Source organism: Nematolebias whitei, chromosome 9 (assembly GCF_014905685.2).
Source record: "Nematolebias whitei isolate Nwh7 chromosome 9, NemWhi1, whole genome shotgun sequence".
In the NCBI taxonomy this organism is placed as follows: domain Eukaryota; kingdom Metazoa; phylum Chordata; class Actinopteri; order Cyprinodontiformes; family Rivulidae; genus Nematolebias; species Nematolebias whitei.
Window position 1 is genome coordinate 47295110 of NC_056506.1, and position 6849 is coordinate 47301958.

At 37.7% G+C, this 6849-nt stretch overlaps 1 protein-coding gene across 2 annotated transcripts in view; it reads left to right on the forward strand.

Moving 5' to 3' along the window:
- Nucleotides 1-534: 534 nt before the first annotated feature.
- Nucleotides 535-6849, forward strand: part of larp4b (La ribonucleoprotein 4B) — a 39287-nt gene continuing 32972 nt past the window's right edge. For both annotated transcript variants that reach the window (XM_037682425.1, XM_037682426.1), the window contains exon 1: nucleotides 535-713. The gene's annotated coding sequence lies outside the window, so the exon portion shown is untranslated. The remainder of the gene's footprint in view (nucleotides 714-6849) is intronic.

A 6849-nucleotide genomic window follows, 5' to 3' on the forward strand; every position in this document is an offset into this window, starting at 1 on the left:
TAATTTTATCAGAATTTTTTTTTTTGTAAGTTTTGAACAATATTTTTTTGTTCCTTACCGTTTCTAACATTATTTTAAATCGGCTGTTATTGTACTTTTACAACGTTAAGAACTTTCTCGTTTACTAACTGACTTTTGGAGCTACGGTTGTAAAAGTTTTTCTGATGAGTGATGCGTCTTCTGTGTCATAGACGATCTTCGTGTTGCACACGAAAGGGAAAGGAAACGCCGACTTCTCCATTCCAAAATCCCCTCTGCCTCATCTTTAGCAGCAACGAGTGTTTGGATCGATCGAGAGCTTTGAGACGTTCGGTTCTTCATTTCAGGACCTTTTGGTCGGTTTTCGACTCCCCCTTCCCGGAGAGCTCGTTTTTGGCCGTGAGGAACTAATCTTCCTTGAGCTCCTAGGCGCCAGATTTATCGAGCCCGAGTACACAAAGTTGATAAGCTAGCCACCTAGCTAACTCTTAGCTTGCAGCGCTTTTTTTGGTTTCATCTTTTGTGGGCGTCGTTTTGCATCACAGCTGGCTCTGACTACTATCCGTCATATATGAATGCTTCTTTTGGTGAAGTTAAAGGGGGTTGCTGGTAGCTGTTGTGCTCGCTTATAACCCTGCGTACTTAGCCCGGAAGCCGAGTGAAGGCCCGAGTCCAGTAGCACCAACAGCCGCCTTCGTCGTGAGTGTTTATCGCCTTGAAGTGAGAGTTGGCAGGTGAGTAAGAAACGCGTCTTAAGTGTCTGTTAAATAGGCTGAACGTTTCAGCTTATATGTGTACACTTTGCCAAGCTGTTGCTACGGTATGGAAACAAAATAGTAGCCTCGTTTTGAAACGGTTGGGGGGTTGGGGGAATCCGCGGAATCACGCCGCATTTGTTGTGTTGGTGAAAAAACACCCCCCTACGGTGAAAAGCTGCCCAGCAGTCGTGGGAAGGGTTTTGTCGGGGGGTGTTTTATTTACAAATGAGACGAAGTTAAAGCTCAAAGACCTGAGGTTTCAGTGCTCTTGTAAGAACGGTTGTTTACCGTTATTTCAGTTTGATATGTAGGCCTGATGAAGGCTATTCCAGGATGAAGCACACCCCCCCACCGGAAGATCTGCTGCTCCCACAAGCACGTATTAATGTTATTGTAGTTTGGGGCCTAATGAATACTGGGGCTGTGTTGACAATATGTTAACGATTTGACATGCTTACAAGCATGGAAAAAACACAAATTGGTGCGTTGACGCGCAGAAACGGTTTTCAGCATCAGTTACCATGGCAACGAGGTCAGGTTTAAAAAGTGACCCAGGTTGAAAATCCCAAACAGAACCTGAAGTTTTCCGGCTAAGATGCCAGTCCTAATTCGTAGTGCAGGGTACTGAACCAGAAGGTGTACTCTGCCTGCAGAGGAGCTAAACTCACCTGGAAAGTGTTTACTTTGGCACTACACATTGCAGTTTTCCTCCTGGTCAGTGGGTGTTGCTGCTCAGAAAATAGTCCCGCCGCACAGCAGGAACGGCGCAAGAAAGGTCGTACGGGACGTATATTTCCTTACATAAACACAACTCAAGTTTCGGTTTATTGGCTTTACTTTTAAACCAACTTTATTGTATGCTTAGCTCCACTCAGCTTTTGCCCTATTTGTCATATTAATAATAATACCCAACAATGTTAAGTCGGGTCCTCTAAACAGTTTCTTTTTGTTGAAACGTTTTGTATTTCATAGGCCTGTCGCGATAAACAATAAATCAATTTATCGCGGCTTTATCATTTCTTCGTGTCTCTCTTTCTACTGAAGACACTGGATGACAAAAGGCTCAACTCCGGTGTTCGTCACTGACTCCCCTCCCTTTCTCTTTCTTTTTAAAATTAATTTTAACCATCCAAAATCGTGTTTTTGGATCATTAAAAAGCAGCTAAGCTAACAGACCGACCTCTGGAAAAAACCTTTGTCTTGTCAAAGCTCCAAAAGTCACGGTTGAAACCCGTGTCTTCGTTAAAAAGTTGTATTTCTCTGCAAAAAGAAGCTGAGAACTTGTTTACTGATTTTTTTTTTTTTTTAATTAAAAGCTTTGTGTGACAAATGCTATGCTAAATGGCTCAAAACATACAGGGCGTCCACCATTTTGAAAACCGAAAAACCAAGAATGAGAGAGCCCATGTCACGTCAAGTGGCCTCCCTCCCATTTGTATTAGAGACGTGCTGCTTGCTCCATCACTATCCATCCTTCGGTTCAAACTGTCTTATATTGTCATCCAGTGGTCAAAAAAGGTACTACACAGAAATGAACCTACATTTCTTCTTAAATTTGACAATAATTAGTAATGTCAAATTTCAAACAATATTATCGTTTATCGCAATATTTTCTGAGACAATTAATCGCCCTGCAAAATTTGTTATCGTGACAGGCTTATTCATCCAAAACACTTGATCAGTCCGAGGAGCCACAATAAACTCAGTCTTCTAAATAGCCCCTTCACATAGTGGGTCAACAAATGGACACAAATGGAAATAATAATTTATTTATAAAGCCCTTTAAAACCACCACAGCTGCAACAAAGTGCTGTACATATAAAATCAAGAACATTTAAACACATACAAGAATGAAACAGTGAAATCATGAAAAGTGCTGGCTAAATATGCGTAATGTCACAAGACAAACCGCTGTGTCCTTTGATTTTTACTGTTTATTAGTAAGCACAAAGGTCTTGAAGTGTGCTTCACTTAACAGGAGTGCTTTTTCCTGCACAACAGTCCTGTCCAGCTGCCTGATGTCTGCAGTCTCGGCCGAATGTGCCGGTATTATAAGTTGCAATGTCTTTGACTTTCCAAGTTGAGTCACACACAATTATTTGTAAGGTTGAAATGCTTGTTTACTGAGCGAGAGACAAACACTTGTTGTCCTCTTCTACAGGAACGCTGGATGTTTGAACTGAAGCCTTTTTAGTATTGTCAAACGTGAGACTTGGTTCAGCTCACGAAATGTTTGGAATTTATTATGATAGTTGTCCTTTCAGGTCAGTTAAAATAAAGTGTCAAACTTTTACAGCATTAAAGTAAAACAACAATCTGATTCCTCACACAATTTTTATTGCTGGCGAGAAATTTGTACGCATCCATTATGATTTTCTGTTGTTGTTGTTGTTGTTGTTGTTGTTGTTGTTTGTTGTCCAATGTTTTCATCACTCTTTGTTAAAATTCAGGTCTCTCTTGTAAATGAGTCCCGAGACTCAATGGGGTTAACCTGTATAAATAAAGGTTGAATGAAAAAAAAAAGTTTTGTGGCAGAATAACTGAATGATGACATATATTATATCTAAAATTGCAAACAGTTTAAAATCTAAATATTCATTTAAACTAAATTCTAGATTATTAGTGAACTAAAACATAAAAAAACTTTATTATTGAGTCAACTCAAGAAGAATTTTTTGCACTGTAACCTCAAATCTTTTCGCTTTAACTTCGTCTTTGTTATTAAGAATCAAATGTTGATGTGTTCATTCGTACTCCTCTGCTCACACAGACACTCATGTTCTTGCTGCTGTTCGGTGTATTGTTTTTATGTTATTAGTGCTTAGGGTTTTTTTGGTCAATGTTTTCCTTAGTTCATAATCTTAGATTTTATTACCGTTTTTCTTTTACATTTTATTGTTGGATGTAACTGTGACCCTGTACAAAATTTAATTCCACCACATGTACCACATGGTGACAAATACAGAAACTCTGACTCTCTGAAATGTTGCCATTTTAATAGCTAAACTTAATCTCTAAAATATTGCTTTAGTGACATTTAATCAATTTATTCTCAACTAAACTAATCTCTTTCAATTCACATGATTCTTAGCATAACAAAGATTAATAATCTTAATAATAGTAATAACAATATTAAATAAATTGTGTTGTGCTCGCAAACGTGTACTTTACTTTGTGCCACTCAGGAAATTTGCAGTTTGGCTACAACAGAAAAATAAAATTTATCATGACATTAACAGATTATTAATTTGACGATGCACAGCAGGGTGTGGACTAGGAATGTGCGATATGGCATAAAATTCATATCACGATATGTATTGTGAAGGGTGGCGAAAACGATATATATCACGATATGTTTTTGGTATAAAACTTGCAATAGGAATGTAAAAAATGCAGAGGGTGTCCTTTTGCCATAATTTATTTTGAAAACTGCTATACCACAAAATAATCTCAATTAAGAAATTTAATTTACCATCATCAAACATTTAAAATTTAATAATTTCTTGATATTTTAATGATTGTTGTAGAACTGACAATATATTGTTTTGTTTATTTATTCGTCATAAAAAATCTCATGTTATTTAGCCTGTCGTACTAAAATTATTAGTGTTATGTGTTGGAAACGCACATTTTGTTCTTAATTACAGTACTCCTCGTCAAAAATATGTCCCATTAGTTGATAAAGATCCTCCTCTTCATCAGCCTGATGTTGATGAAGCAGCACCACTTTGCCTTTACAGCAGAGGAAGGCAACTCCTCGCCTCAGATGAAGCTTGTATGAGTTATGAAGAAACAAATGTAGGTACTTGTGTTTGAGCAGTTGTAACGTTTTTATAAGAATTGTTTTTCTGGGAGAAACGTTTTTTTTCTTCTGAGGTTGTTCAGAAAACGAAGGGTTTCTGATTTAATGATGCCTGTTTGTGACAGCGGCAATCCACCGGCTAAAAATAAGCTCACTGGATTGCTGTTGGATTTTAAAATTTATTTTGGAGAATCATTGAGTCATAAATCACATCCTGTGAGTACGCTGAAGGAAAACAATTGTGTGGAAAAAGGCAGCGGGGGGAGGATGTTTTGGGTCAGACCTCGTCTAGACGCTAAGCCTGACTCCATGCTCTTCGTGTTTTGCTCAGGGTTTTTACGTTTCCTCAAGTCATATTACGTCAAAGACGATGTTTATAAAGGGTTTTCTTTTACGCTACATTGTGTTATGTAGATTGTGCTGTAAAAAGGTTTGAACTTGGTTTAAAATCCATTCATTGTTGTTAAAGTAATTAAGGTTTAAATTTTAGCTACAGGATGGTAAACTGCTGAAGATTTAATTTTTGGTTCAGTAGCTTTAACGTTTAAGCTAAAACTTTATTTTTTGGTCATATTCTCCACATTTATGACCTAGCTATATAATACGTTGCTTCAGCCTTTCCTGTGCTTGTCCATCAGAATCAGGATTGCTTCATGAATGAACGTGAGATGCGGAACCGGAGAGCACTATTGTCATTTGTGTGGTTCACCTGGTGCACATGTGCGTTTCCTGGCATTTCACTTATTGGCATTCACTTTACAAAATCTTGTGATTCACGTTTGGGCTAGCATTACGCCGTCCTACTGCCAGACACAATAAAAATCTGTCTTAAAAATCACTATGGAACACATTTGTTTTAGGTTTTCTTATAGTAAGTTTACTTCTAGAAACATGACAGATTATTTCTTTCAAATTCCTGTCTTGGGTTTTAATACTCTTAAAATTTTTTCGTACAATTTATTTTTAGCACCACATATTAAAAACCAGATTAGAAGCAAAGGTTTTCCTGTAACGTATTTTATTGAATATGTTCCCAAACTTTAGATATCGGCGCTTAAATTATACATATATTGAAAAAGGTCGTCTTTCTTCATCGTGTCATTGAAATCAACAAACATGTAGAGCAAAAGGATGGTGTGACAGTAAAGATAGTGTTTGTTATCAGTGATCAGGATGTATTGGTGCTGGTTAAACAAAACCTTCAGGCAAAAGCGTTACATCAATTTATTTAGGTTATGTCATTATTTGAATTAAAACTTGTGCAGCCACTAAAATAAAAATACACCAGGATGGCCAAAAACAGTCTTTGCTGACAAGACCAGGCTTTGTGCTGTCATCTAGTTACTGACCAAAAATATCTGAAGGGAAAAAACTAAACTCAGTCAAAACACCCAACAATTTGACATCAATTGTTATAATATTGGAACCTAAAATAAAAAATGTGGCATTATATTTACATCTTATTAAAATATTAATCTAGTAGATTGTTTTATTATACCAGAGGTGGTAGCTCTTTCTCGACTAACTGTTGTAATTACTGTAAAATGGTTGGTGACGGGTATACCAGTTTACAAAAAATATACCAATGTTAGTCACATACTCTGTTTTCTTAAATATAAGCCATTCGCTTACCAACATGTTTTACCTGTGTTCACAATGTGCTTGATATTCTCTTTGAAGCAAAATAAATCTGTTTCTTTGTGTTTTTGGACTGACGAGACAATGCTGCTTATGTGAGTGTTTGCTCTTTAAAACTTGCTGCTGGTTTGGATCAACAGGCAAGTTTTTGCAGTTTGAGCCATTTATTCCATAAAAATGTGTACAGTAGTCCCTCGCTACTTCGCGGTTTGTTTTTCGCGAACTCACTCTATTGCGGTTTTTCAAAATATGATTGGACAAGACACAGTTGGCTGTTTGAAGGATGAGCCGCAAAATTGGCATGGATTTTTTAAATTTAAAATAAATTACTTTAAATGATTTAGCACCTGCGTGCAGCCCACAGCTGCAGGAGAAGCTTCCTCCTGCAGCTGATCTCTGCTCTGCCGCTGAGAAGTGGGCGTGGCCGAGAGCGCTGGCTGGTGGCAGAGAGCAGAGGAGGCTGAGAGCTGAAATCATGACGTTCTGTGCTCTTTAGAGCGTTTAGAGTTTAGAAACGTTTATAACATTGCAAGAAGGTGTTTTCAACCCGTCCCACATTCTTGCAATATTCTAAACTATTTGTAAATTTATAGATTGTAAGACGTATAGATGGTCATGATTTTATCTCTCAGCCTCCTCTGCTCTCTGCCACCAGCCAGCGCTCTCGGCCAC